The sequence below is a fragment of the Brachyhypopomus gauderio genome, chromosome 16 (assembly GCF_052324685.1).
Source record: "Brachyhypopomus gauderio isolate BG-103 chromosome 16, BGAUD_0.2, whole genome shotgun sequence".
Taxonomy (NCBI): domain Eukaryota; kingdom Metazoa; phylum Chordata; class Actinopteri; order Gymnotiformes; family Hypopomidae; genus Brachyhypopomus; species Brachyhypopomus gauderio.
In genome coordinates, this window is record NC_135226.1 from 6,952,279 (window position 1) to 6,966,481 (window position 14,203).

The window sequence follows — 14,203 nt, forward strand, 5'->3', positions numbered from 1 at the left end:
ACTACTCCCCCCTAATCTCAAATGGGACTACTCCCCCCTAATCTCAAATGGGACTACTCCCCCCTAATCTCAAATGGGACTACTCCCCCCTAATCTCAAATGGGACTACTCCCCACTAATCTCAAATGGGACTATTCCCCCCTAATCTCAAATGGGACTACTCCCCCCTAATCTCAAATGGGACTACTCCCCCCTAATCTCAAATGGGACTACTCCCCCCTAATCTCAAATGGGACTACTCCCCCCTAATCTCAAATGGGACTACTCCCCCCTAATCTCAAATGGGACTACTCCCCATTAATCTCAAATGGGATTACTCCCCCCTAATCTCAAATGGGACTACTCCCCCCTAATCTCAAGTCGTAGTCAAAGGTAAGACAAAAGTGTAGTCAAAGGTGTGGTTAAATCAAAACTCCCAGGTGAAACGAGGAAGCAGTAATGGAATGTTAATGTGAGCGCTTGTTACCTTGAAAAGGCTGTCCAACGACCTGAGGGTCGAGGACACGCAGAGAGAGGGACGAACAGCAGGTGTGGGTCGATGGTGACGGCAGGACAGCAAGACGAGAGACTGGTGACAGGACCGCCCAGTGCTCTTTAGTGCAGTTACAGTGTTCAAATGTAAACTGATCTACGGCATTTTAAAATGGATTACTGTAACTGGGTGGAGCAGTGGGGTGTATAAAGAGGTTTATTGGGTGATTGCATTAAGTGTTTTATGGCTTTTATGCTCTGGGAAATGTGATAGTTTTGTTTGACTGTTAATTCAAGCACTGGAGAAAAACATACTGTTTAGTAGAATATTAGTTCTCAGTCGTAAAAGAAGTCAGACTGAGTTATAGCTTGTATGTTTTGCAAATTTCCACTAGATGGAGCTATAATGGCACAAGTGATCCTGCATTATGGTTCCATAAAAATGCTGCTTGTGGGGTTCACATGATGACCAGTATGGTGAAAACACACTTGAGTAATACATGTTAAAATTGTTCAGAAAGTGAGCATTAACCATTATTCCATAAATGCATTGTTTTGCCTTAGCCTAAAACATTGCATGTGAGTTCAATAGCCTGACTAATGTCTGTTTCACATGACTCTAATGTTGAGAAAACAAACTCATCAGTGATGTGATCCACCCGTCCTCAGCACCTCTAACTCTGAACACTCCCACCGTTGGTGCTGACTGACTGATAATAAATGATTCAGAACCACCAAAAGGCCATAGTGCGGTTCTAATGACACAGAAACTATTTCACAGAGTACATTATCCTTCATTAAACACATTTTCAGTTATTTGATCTCATCTACAAACATTACAGTAAATGCATTTGTTGGTAGTGTTACTGTTAGAATTCGGGCGTGACCAGGGCTCATCTGCAGGGTGGAGGGAGAGAGTGAGGGGGGGAGAGGGAGAGAGAGAGAGGGGGGGAGAGAGAGAGAGAGAGAGAGAGAGAGAGAGAGAGAGAGAGAGAGAGAGAGAGAGGAGAAAGAAAGAGCGAGAGAGGGAGCGGGGGTGCATGCATTCCTTATGCTTTATGTTTGATTGAGTTTCTTTGTTTGTTGTTACAAAGAGATCATAAAGGAGTCCACACCACACCAGTCTGCCGGACCAGAGTCTACCTCAGTCCTCATCTACCAGTCTACCACAGTCATCTACCAGTCTACCTCAGTCCTCATCTACCAGTCTACCACAGTCATCTACCAGTCTACCACAGTCATCTACCAGTCTACCACAGTCCTCATCTATCAGTCTACCACAGTCATCTACCAGTCTACCTCAGTCCTCATCTACCAGTCTACCACAGTCATCTACCAGTCTACCACAGTCATCTACCAGTCTACCTCAGTCCTCATCTACCAGTCTACCACAGTCATCTACCAGTCTACCTCAGTCCTCATCTACCAGTCTACCACAGTCATCTACCAGTCTACCACAGTCCTCATCTATCAGTCTACCACAGTCATCTACCAGTCTACCACAGTCCTCATTTATCAGAGTCTACCACAGTTATCTACCAGTCTACCACAGTCATCTATCAGTCTACCACAGTCCTCATCTATCAGTCTACCACAGTCATCTACCAGTCCACCACAGTCCTCATTTATCAGAGTCTACCACAGTTATCTACCAGTCTACCACAGTCATCTATCAGTCTACCACAGTCATCATCTACCAGTCTACCACAGTCCTCATCTACCAGTCTACCACAGTCATCTATCAGTCTACCACAGTCATCTACCAGTCTACCACAGTCCTCATCTATCAGTCTACCACAGTCATCTACCAGTCTACCACAGTCCTCATTTATCAGAGTCTACCACAGTTATCTACCAGTCTACCACAGTCATCTACCAGTCTACCAGTCATCTACCAGTCTACCACAGTCCTCATTTATCAGAGTCTACCACAGTCCTCATCTACCAGTCTACCACAGTCATCTATCAGTCTACCACAGTCATCTATCAGTCTACCACAGTCCTCATTTATCAGAGTCTACCACAGTCATCTACCAGTCTACCACAGTCATCTACCAGTCTACCACAGTCATCTACCAGTCTACCACAGTCCTCATCTACCAGTCTACCACAGTCATCTACCAGTCTACCACAGTCATCTATCAGTCTACCACAGTCCTCATCTACCAGTCTACCACAGTCATCTACCAGTCTACCACAGTCATCTATCAGTCTACCACAGTCTTCATCTACCAGTCTACCACAGTCCTCATTTATCAGAGTCTACCACAGTCCTCATTTATCAGAGTCTACCACAGTCCTCATCTACCAGTCTACCACAGTCATCTATCAGTCTACCACAGTCTTCATCTACCAGTCTACCACAGTCATCTACCAGTCTACCACAGTCATCTATCAGTCTACCACAGTCCTCATCTACCAGTCTACCACAGTCATCTACCAGTCTACCACAGTCATCTATCAGTCTACCACAGTCCTCATCTACCAGTCTACCACAGTCCTCATTTATCAGAGTCTACCACAGTCCTCATCTACCAGTCTACCACAGTCATCTATTAGTCTACCACAGTCATCTATCAGTCTACCACAGTCTTCATCTACCAGTCTACCACAGTCATCTACCAGTCTACCACAGTCATCTATCAATCTACCACAGTCCCCATCTATCAGAACTTTCTGAAAAGGTGAGTACCAGAGGTGGTATTGTGGTCACAAATCTGGGCTACACCCTTGTTTTAAATCACAGAGCCTTTCACAACCATGTTTGTTAGAGCAGGGAAAAGCGGAAACTGTCAGTACCAACATGCTTGACCGCCGTGTCTGGGAACTGACCAACACGCTTCCTTAAAAGCATCGGAGACCAGAAGGTCTGTGGTCCTGTAACAGCATGAGGTCTGGAATATAGCCAGCTCCTCAGCACGACTGGAGCCACTAAATGCATTTCCTGTTGCCTTTGCGATAAGCAAACAGAGCATATCTTTTAGTAGCTGTGCACACCATGTCAGCAATCAAGGGCTTATAGTGGCTTTCATGATTCAAATATACTGTGTCAACATGTTAAAATCAGTGCTGGTCACCTAATAACGGAAATCTAAAAACACAATACAAACATTTCTGCGTTTGTAGAAATGTTTAAACATGAGATTTTAAGCATTTGCATTGCACTACATCCTACATCGCCTTTGACATCTTTGCTCAAAATCAAATGATGTATACATTCTGTTGAAGGCGTGCTCTGCGTCTTTGAATGCATGAGAGATCTGCTGAGTGATATATATGTATGAGTGATCTATTGAATCTAATGCATAATTTCTCTCTCGTTGGTTTTATGTGAAAAGAGTAAACTGTGTTTGCAGTACAGGCACTGGCATGGCATGTGACTAAAGTACTGCATATGCAAATCAGCATTATTCTGTGCATAACATTATGATATTTCCACGCCCCTCCTGGCTGACTACACCCATCCAGGACACCATCACTCTTGATCCACATCTATGATTTCCATAATAATTCATCATTTCTTTTGTGATTAATGCTTTTGCTCTGCTGCGTCTTGTATGAATTGTCTGTTGTGTTTTTGATGGTTTGTTTTCTTTTGCCTATTCTTGGTCTCTGTTGTTTTTGGACTGTCTTTGTGTCTCCGCTGTGTCATTTGAATCCTCTCCTCTCCTTGTGATTCGTGACAACAGCCATGATTACACTACTGAAATGTGCCATGCCAGATATGTCTCCAATGATTACACACCTCCCTAATTAACACTCAGTAATGTGATCACCTAATCCAACTTAACACACCACTGAAGCAAATAAATCAGGCTGATGGAAGATTAATGCAATTTACTCATATGTCTCATAGTTTAATGATGCTTGCAAGTCATATTCAAGTGCACATTGTAGCAGTTTGACCTGTGTTAGACCGACCTCATTAAGGCACATGAATTTATGTACAGGCTATTTATGTACAGGTTCTGAATATGATATTTAAGCACTTAAGTCATGAAATGTGGTACTTGTAACATCTTTGACATTTGCTTATACTGAAACATGGTACATGAAGCCACTTTCCTGAGAATTTGACATAAATTTGGATTTCTATTGATCCAAAACAGGTATGAAAACACCAGTGTATGGTGTATGTTTGGTGAAATATGTTGCATTTCAAGTAGCCATGAACGACAAGGAATCAAAACACCACACTGTCTGCTAGGCAGCAATTAAAACGTACGGCTGTGCTCAGTCCTCCGGGGCTCATTTCAAACATCTAAATGTGTAAATGCAGTTTCAGAGACACGGACGAAAGAAGAAAACGAGAACGTGGAGGCTTCAAACCCAGCGGGGCTGGAGAAGAGTCTCCACCAGACGGCAGGAATGACGTCAATAATGCACCCGAGGAGCGGAGGCCTGGGGCGGAGAAAACGGTCGTGGCCACTCCCTCCGCCCCCCAGGGCTCTGGAGGAGGTAGGATAGAGTGGTGGATAAGACCACTTACCTGCAGGCAGAAAACATGGCTCCAGTCCCCTGGTCAGGCAAGCGGGGGGGAAAAACACACTTAATGCTAAGAAGAGTCCTTGTGCAAGACCCCTAATGTAACAGTGGGCCTACCGTTGAAAGACGAGGGCTTGAACTGAGTGGCAGACTGGATGTTGTCTGGTTTAATAAGGTCTGCGTCAAATCCTGAGAAACCAGATCAATTTGCACTGTGCTGCCTGCTTTATCCTGCTACCAGTGAAGCCATAATTGAATCCTGTCCACACTCCAAACATTTCTTTTCCACTTTTGATTCAAATGACTATTGACGCAATACTGCCATTACCACCCAGCTAGTCCTACTGCAGGAGAACAGCAGTGATTACAGCAGTGGCCCATTCCCTCGTTAAATCAGATTTGGTTCAGGTGATCACCTAATCAGTACCATATGAAGTTTGAGGTGTTGGACCGGACTGCCAATCATGCTGAATCAAGGACAGTATTGCTGTATATTCACATCAAACTGCAGACGTGAATACTTGTTCAAGAAAAGCTGTGGGGACTCAGCAGCAGGTCTCGTGATAACACCACCCATTTGGTTAATGTTAACAGGTAACAAAATGTCACTCACAGTTCACACTGTGAGGGTGGGGTGGTTCAAAGCAGAACCTGATTTGTAAGAAGTGACAGAACTCTCTGGCTGCTTTGCCACCCCTGCCTCCGAGCCCAAAACTCCCACACACATCATGATGTGATTGGAGAACACAGACTTTCCAGCTGCCCATGATGATTGGGTTATGACAGACGGATCAACAGATGGAGAACCACAAAACCTGAGATCTAACATCAGACAATCTGCCTAAACAAACAAACAAACAAAACAAAAAACATACTTAATATTGTTAACGGGCTCTGGACAGCAAAGTACATTTTGAATACTTCCCCATCAGATTGCTCATGTAAACACAATCTGTCTTCTTCCTGTGTCATTCTAAGACATTCACTTAGAGATAAGAGTTCTGTACAGGAACTTGATGTTTGGATAGCTTTAACTTCCAGGCAACTGTGGCGACCACGCATTTAGCAATATTGCCGTGGACTTCTGGGAAAACAGTTGTGGGAGTGTTAGGAGGTAGAATGTTATGAGTTATGAGGCAGATCCTTCATGTGTCACGCATGCAACCAATCAGAGCTGAGTCCAGCAGTTCCACAGAAAATCAACCAATCAGAGCTGACTCCATCACTTCCACAGAATATTAACCAATCGGAGCTGTGTCCATCACTTCCACAGAAAATCTCTTCTGGATCTGCTCACAACCCGCGGATAGCTCTGAATGCAAACCGCAAACGTCTTGATACTCTGTTAAAGGGCCGTGTCTCCTCACTCTATACAGACTGTGACTGCATAAGTGCTACTGCCACACACAGCTGGAAACCACTTGTAACTGCAGCTGTTGCCAGCATGTGGCAAATGAGCAAAACCTGTCCCTGCCGGCCCCAGACGCCTCGCGCGGCAGGTGGGTGTGACCGCACTACAGGAGCTTCTCACAGAGAAGCTGCATTCTGATGTAGATGCCTTCCACAGCTTCTCCTGACCTCCAGGCCCATTTAACTCCGGACACCGATTAACCACCAACCGCCCGTAACCTGGCCTCTGTAACCCTACCATGTCCATGTTTGTGAAGTCTGAGCTTGTGTGTGTTGCTACTCGTGTCCACACTGTTAACTGTACCAGTTTAATCAGTGAATTGGTAGACTTTACATCCATTTCCCTGTTTGTTTTGCAGAAATAAAAAAAATAATGTAGTTTGATTGTTTGATTGTACACAGAAAGCAACACGCCCATGGCTTTCTAAGCAACTTGCCTTCCCATCAGCATCGCACCACTTCACCAGTATGGAGGAGTCGTGGTTATGGAAAGCATTTAGTGGCTAGGCTGGTTGTATCTGGGGAGACTGTAATCGATATTCCAACGGTTTGCTTTTCCAATGAGTACTCACATCATATTTCTACAGATTTTCAAAGTTCTAATCCTTTAACAGGTTTTTTTTTCTTTTCGCCCCACACAGCCATTTGGCTCTGATATTTGTTTATAGCTCAACTTTACCACAGACTCCACAGTAACCTGTTAAGTTCCCATTAAACTGTGCTGTATACCTCCACAGCCATGTGAGTGGAGCGCGGTGTTTGCAGTGTTCATCTCATCCGAGAGGTTGGGATCATCTCCAGATGATTACGCTCCAATCAAACGACCTCTCACACTGGCCGTGGTATCTTCACCCAGATGAGGTGCATTCTGACGGCTGCCCACCACCGCGGTGGTTCTGCAAACCTGCTCCTCTGCTCTGGGTGCAGGCAGTAGCAGCCGCCCACAGAGCCGCCCACAGAGCTGCCCTATGGAGTCCCTCTCCGCCAGCAGGGTGGAGGCGGACAGGTTGGGGAGGGGTGGAGGCGGACAGGTGGACTCCAGCAACACTCTGCACGCAATGCACCAGTATACAGACTGTACAGGCTCCGTATACTAGACTCCGTATACTGGACCCTGTATACTAGACTCCGTATACTAGACCCCGTATACTAGACTCTGTATACTAGACTCTGTATACTAGACCCTGGAGAAAACATTCATTTTCTACTATGTTTCTACTGTTTGAAAAGGTTACACTCATACATATTATACATATTATATTGATCTCTTATTGTGCCATAATCAGCTTACTGTATAATCAGCTTACTGTATACTAAGTATCTACCTTATTGATTGTTATCTAATGACATTTTACAACTAAACACAGCAGGTAGGCCTATAGTTAGAAGTGTATAATATTTCATTTCATTTTCATGCATATTTTCATGCATGTCTGCAATTTTAGGAATATTACAGAGTGATAAGATTCCTAGTGTTTAACAGTGCATGTAATTAATGAGACTCACACTTTAATACAAAGCAGAGGAAATTACACACAAGCTTCCTGTTATGATGGATCAGGAGGTAATTTCACAGTGGAATCAAATTTTGATAGAACATGAACACAGCAGAAAGATTTTTCAGTACATTAGTCCTTAACAGTAGTGCAGTATTTGTCAAATAATAATTTAAAATCAATTAACCAAAACATACATAACGTATCAGACTTTATTTGACACATACATCACAAACAGGTGTCCACCATTGTTCTGATCTTCAAATCAAATCAAATCAAATTAATCAATTAATTAATTGATTAATTAATAAAATATATTTGATTCTTAGTTTAGTTTCTTAGTTTGGAGCTCACACCTATCAATCAATAAAACTTTAATCACCCCTGCATGGCTTTTCTCAGACGAGCACGCAAAACACCCAATACATAAAATACACAAAACATGCACTAAAAACAGAAAACAAAGTAACAGCAGTTTTAAAGTTCCACCTTAAAGCTTCTTCTTCTCTGTATAGTACAATGTTGAAAACAATCAGTATTGTAGATGTTTCATTTCTACGTTTGTATGCAGAGATGATTTGCAAGAACTGTTTAAGCGACATTGCTTGAGGTGTAAAAGTGTCTTGAAAACAGTCCTGAATCTATGGCACCAAAGGCGTCGTCCTGATGGAAGCAACTGTAAAGCTGTATAAAGGACATGAAATGAAGAACCCAGGATGGAACTGGCTGTTGTATGAAGATCGACTCTGTGTGACTCTGCCTGCTTTAGAAGTCACAATCTGCTCAAGGTGCTCAAGGTGAATCCTCTTTATTTTTTCAAGGAGTAAAACCAACTCCAACTAACACATGAAAAGTTTATCTCCCTCTCAGAGAATGTGTGGTAGAACAAAGAGAGTTTAATTTCCTTTTAAAATACTGCCTCTCTTGAGATTTTCTAATTATCATATTACTATATACATACAATATAAATACAGTATATGTTATACTATGCCATATAACCAAAAACAGTTATACCATCATACCATAACTGCCTCACTTATACCAAGTTGCTGCTATAATATCAGTGTCAGTATTTGTCTCTACAGACTCTACAGAATGTTTTATGTATATATGTTGTCTTGCACTGTTTTTTATTCTTTTATTCTTTTTATGTGACTAAGAGGTACCACTCAGAATTTCGTTGTATCATGTACAATGACAATAAATATCTCTCAGGTATTCCTTACCTGCTGTGTCACATCTCTTAAAGTCTGAAAGGCTAGGCCCATGGTCAAGAACTGAAATTACAAACCCATTTCCTTGACAAAAGATGTAGGAACATCACTTTAAAGGCTAATGAGAAATCAGCAAAGAGACTGGGACATTTTAATCGCTTCCGCATAACATCCAGGAGGAAGACTTTATCATCATTCACACTTCCTGCAGCGCATCTAATTTATTGGTTAGGCAACTAAAAATGTGAGTTTTAACAGTTCCCTCAGAGACATTTATAATCAGTGACATTAGTGCAGGGCACGTTAGGTCACTAAATAAATCTATCTGCCTATTTTTGTGAATAGAAATAATGCAGAGGACTTCCAGTCTTCCAGTGAGAGAGGATGGAAGGAATTGACAGGACACCAGTAACCACTGTAGGTAACCACAGCATTGAAATGTGTATTTAAATGTGTAATCATGGTGTTTAAATGTGTAGCCACAGCATTTCAGTGTGTATCCACAACATTTCAATGTGTAGCCACATACAGCCATGTAGGCCCAGGGGTCTACTGATCATTAGAGAGGGATTCTACACTCACACCAAGTTCACTGTTGCTTAATAAAAAAAATAAAAAATAAAAATAAAAATAAAAAGTTCACTGTTGCTATTTTCATGATCCTTTGCCAAGCAAAGTGAAAATGTACACTTTGTTTTCAGACAATGTTTTAGCTCACTGCCTGTTTGACCTTTCTGTTAATGTGGTACTTTTCAGATCCAGAGCCTGTGAAATACATAAATGTTTTTACATTTTTTAAAGCCTTTAGATCTTTGGTTATCTAAGGTATTGTTCTTGTTGGATTTAAGCTGTCAACACAAGAAGTAATATAAGTGGAAATAAGTGCGCTAATAAGTGTGCTAATAAGTGTGCTAATCCAGTGAATAGTTAGGGCCAAGAAACAAGTTCCAGTCCAAACATGCAACAGTCATAGTCACTCCAATCTTTAATGGTGTTAACCATTTTGTTATCTGCCCCACACAGTGAAGTCATAGCAGTTAGCCCTCCGTATGTGAAGATGAGAGGAATCCAATGAACAGCTTCAATGAATCCACATTTAGCACACTGACATGGCAACAGATGTGACTATTCTTTTTCACAGTGGCAGACACTGGCTCAACAAGTCCTGCTTTGTAGTTCAACACCTTTTGGAAACTTTTGTCCCCCAGTACGATAAAATATTGTTTATAAATTAGTGTCACAAACTAGCATAGTCATTACAAGTTTGAAAAGTTTGAGGCAGTCAGGTTTCAAATGAGTGCGGTGAGGTAAGCATACAGGGAGCTGCCGTGTTGATCAGTCCGCTGTTCCTGCAGCGGTCCGATTATGGCCACTGTGTAAACACCATCCAGCGCACGGTTTATATAATGCATCGCACAGTCTTTCTGCTTACACAACACGAGCCGAGTTCTGGCTCCAGTCATGGGCTGCACCTTCTGACAGCCATGCAACTCACAGCACTGGAGAAGAAAAGGAAAGCTAAACAGTCGTTCCAGTGAACTGCTCCAGTATACAGTGGTGACTAGTGTAGTTCAAGGCTTCAGTCTCTTTTTGCCCTGATCTACTGAAGGCTCATGTGCTCAAGACCCTGACAAATCTGCACGTGGCATCCGTCTATTAACTATATCATACAGCAGGAAGTAAAATATCCCCAAGCTTTTCTAACCCCGCTAACTGAGGCTAGCTCATGCCCCCCCCCCATTTTTCATCTGCTGCACCCAGCAAAGGTGTTTGCAAAGGTCCCAGACTCCACTAGTTCATGTCTTCTTGGTGGTGCATAGACATTCATCTGATTTCACCTACTTCCTTATGGGCTTATGCTGGTGTATGAAGATACTAGGTGTGGGCTGGTGCTTGCGTTTCCTTCAGTGGTTCTGTAGTGGGAGGTGTGATAGTGTGTGATAAGGTGTGGTAGTGTGTGGTAATGTGTGGTAGTGTGTGGTAATGTGTGGTAAGGTGTGGTAGTGTGTAATAAGGTGTGGTAGTGTGTGGTAATGTGTGGTAGTGTGTGGTAGGGTGTGGTAATGTGTGGTAGTGTGTGATAATGTGTGGTAGTGTGTGGTAAGGTGTGGTAGTGTGTGTGTCTCCTCGACAGCAGCTGAACTACAGAAGCACAGTGCACCAGGACACCAGTGAAGACCTTAAATCTGCTTGAATGGGTGATGTAATTCTCCACTCATGCCTTTCCAAACTGACCTTTGATCAAATAAAACAGGTATGTTTCTAAAATGTGATTTTATAGATTCCATGTTAAGCCGTTCTGACTCGTCCTTCTGTCAGATATGATGAGTAGATCAAGATCTTCCTCACAGCTTACATCTATTCTTTTTATTTAAAGTATACATTTACAGCTAATCAATCCACAAAATTACTATTTTAACATCTTTTCAAATAAGTATACTTGGTCAGCAATAACATAGGCCATCTCATATTATTGAGACAATATGAGACATTCTTTTTCTGAAATGATTATTAACAATATTGATTAATTAACAATGTGGGTAAATTAATAATTTGGATTAATCAATAATGTGGATTTCAGATGCACATTATCCCTCATTCCTAAGTATTATGTATGCAGTATATGCATAATGCAGAGAGGCTGGAATCACACACAAACCATTGGCCTGTTGTATTACAAGAAATCTAATGGATATATTCAGCCACACATACGTAGAGTCCTCTTGTAATCGTCTTAGCTTTAATAGCTTTATTTCTGGTTAATCTCCAGATTAGGCTTGTCTAGCGATTACATTTCTTAATCCTTGCTTAATCACAAAATAGTGGATTAACCATGACCGATCACATAAAAGAAAAAAACACAAAACCTTTTTCAGGAGCACATTAAAACATTCTCCTCGTGACACCAGCTCTCAGATACTCATCACAGTCCTGCTCCTACCAGCGTTTAACACTTCAGTCCTGGAAGAGCACTGATAGCCTTCATTTATCCTTACTGCCAAACTCTAACAGCCTTAGCTCAGATATTACAAACATACATAGTACCCCATGAAAGAGCATATTGAATAGTCATGACAGTAAAATATCATTTTGCTCCAGTTTTAATATTCACCCTCAGGCTCCCTTTGTTTCTTGAGTTTATATATATTTTTGTGAGCACACGCAGTGCAGAGAGACCAAAGGGAACTATACATCACTGATCTTTAATCATGGCACATACCTGCATTTGGTGAACAACGTACATCTCTCCACATGACTCCACCTCATGGACGTAGTTTTGATTTCACAAGTGGGGGGGACACAACCTGGGGTGGCGAACTGTTAAGCGGGGGGGGGGGGGGGGGGTGCTGCATGATCCTAGTGCTAGATTTGTCGCTATTTGGATATTGGTTTTTTTACCGTTAAAAAGTGGGGGGGACATGACTTTGTCACTACTTAAATATTTGGTTTTAACTGTAAAAACTGGGGGGGACCAAAACCGGCTTTTGAAAAAGTGGGGGGGACATGTCCCCCCCGTCCCCCCCCAAAACTACGTCCGTGCTCCACCTATAAGACATAAGAGAGCCGAACATTCCAGTTTCAGAAAGTAAAAGTCCTCACCAGGATTTTGCTCAGGCTTCCTGGATTGTGTTGATTCCACTAATTGTACCTGCCACTAATGAGAAAATCCAGCAAGCTTCAATAAAATCCTAGGAAGGACTTTTACTTTCTGAACCTGGAATGCCCACCTCTGTCTGTTTCTATTTGATTATAACGGGCGTCATACCTAGAGAAAAAATTACATTACAGCAAACCCTAAGTCTGAAAGACAGATACGATGAATCTCTTTGACAGCTATCGTGGGAACAAATAAAATGTGAACAACAAACAGCTGGCTCAGTGTCGGTCGTATTAAGGAGGTGCGCTGTGGGAGACCTCAAACACTACGGAGTCTCCCCCCCGGATCTGTCCCTCCTGGGCACATGATTCTGCTGGGCAGATGGTCCATCGAGGTTCCTCTCCTCCTCCTTTGAATGAGGCAACTCCAATCGAACTTTTATTGCATTTTGAGGCAACGGCCTAAAAATTATTACTTTAGTTGACATTTAAAGAAATATATATGATCAAATAATCAAATTCATACTAACTCACTTAACTACATATTGCATATACACATGAGAGAACATTAGCTGGATAAAATTCAATTAAAGTTCTGCTCAGTATTTCAGTCCTTGATGTATTCGATGTTATTCTTGAGGTCTGAAGTGTTGCTGTGCAGTCCGGCTCAGAGGAGCGGCGGTGCGCTGCCTCGTTCTCCGGATATCTTCATCCAGAGAGCGTTTGGCTGGAGACGAGAACATGCTGAGTACATTGAAGCTGCTTCACAGCCTTGGCCAGGGCACCTGATACTTCGACAGTATTAATGAGATTAGGATTTTCTTATGAAAAGAACACGACACAGCGCAATGCTGTGCATTCATTTATGGCAGTGGTTCCCAAAGTGGGGGGCGCGGATCTATTGCGGGGGGCTGAGCTTGGAAGAAAAACATGTGCACATGTGTCAATATGGGGGGGTGTGTGCAGGGGGGGGGGCGCAAACATATTCTCATCTACTAAAGGGGGGCACGGCAGAAAAAGTTTGGGAACCACTGATTTATGGTACCAGGTAATTGTTTCATAGTATAAACAGGAACAAAAAAGCAAAAGCTTAAAGCATTCTTCAAGTACTTTATGATCACATCATTTAGATCATTCTCTAGCAAGAAGAATGCTGCTGTGCTTCTTACAGGAATAGCAGTCTAGGTAACTTACTCAAAGCAAATTCCCTCTTCAAGATGTTCTAATTTGCTGTGCATATTAAAAACAAAAGGTCAACCCCTGTCTCCCTCTGTCATCCTCCGACACAGTGCTTGACATTCACGTTTAAGCTGCAGACACGGTGTTTGCCTGGTGAAGAAGCACTTAGAGGGCTAAGTGACTGGTATAATTGAGTGAGTCACTCACTGATATTTGCCACCATGGAGAGCTTCTATTGTTTCTAAATCTAAAGAGCTTCTGTTGTTTCTGAGGTCTTTCCCTTGGGCCCCTCTTAAGTCCACAAAAATGTGATTGAAAAGGTGAATAAAAAGTTATCTTAAAGCCTACATC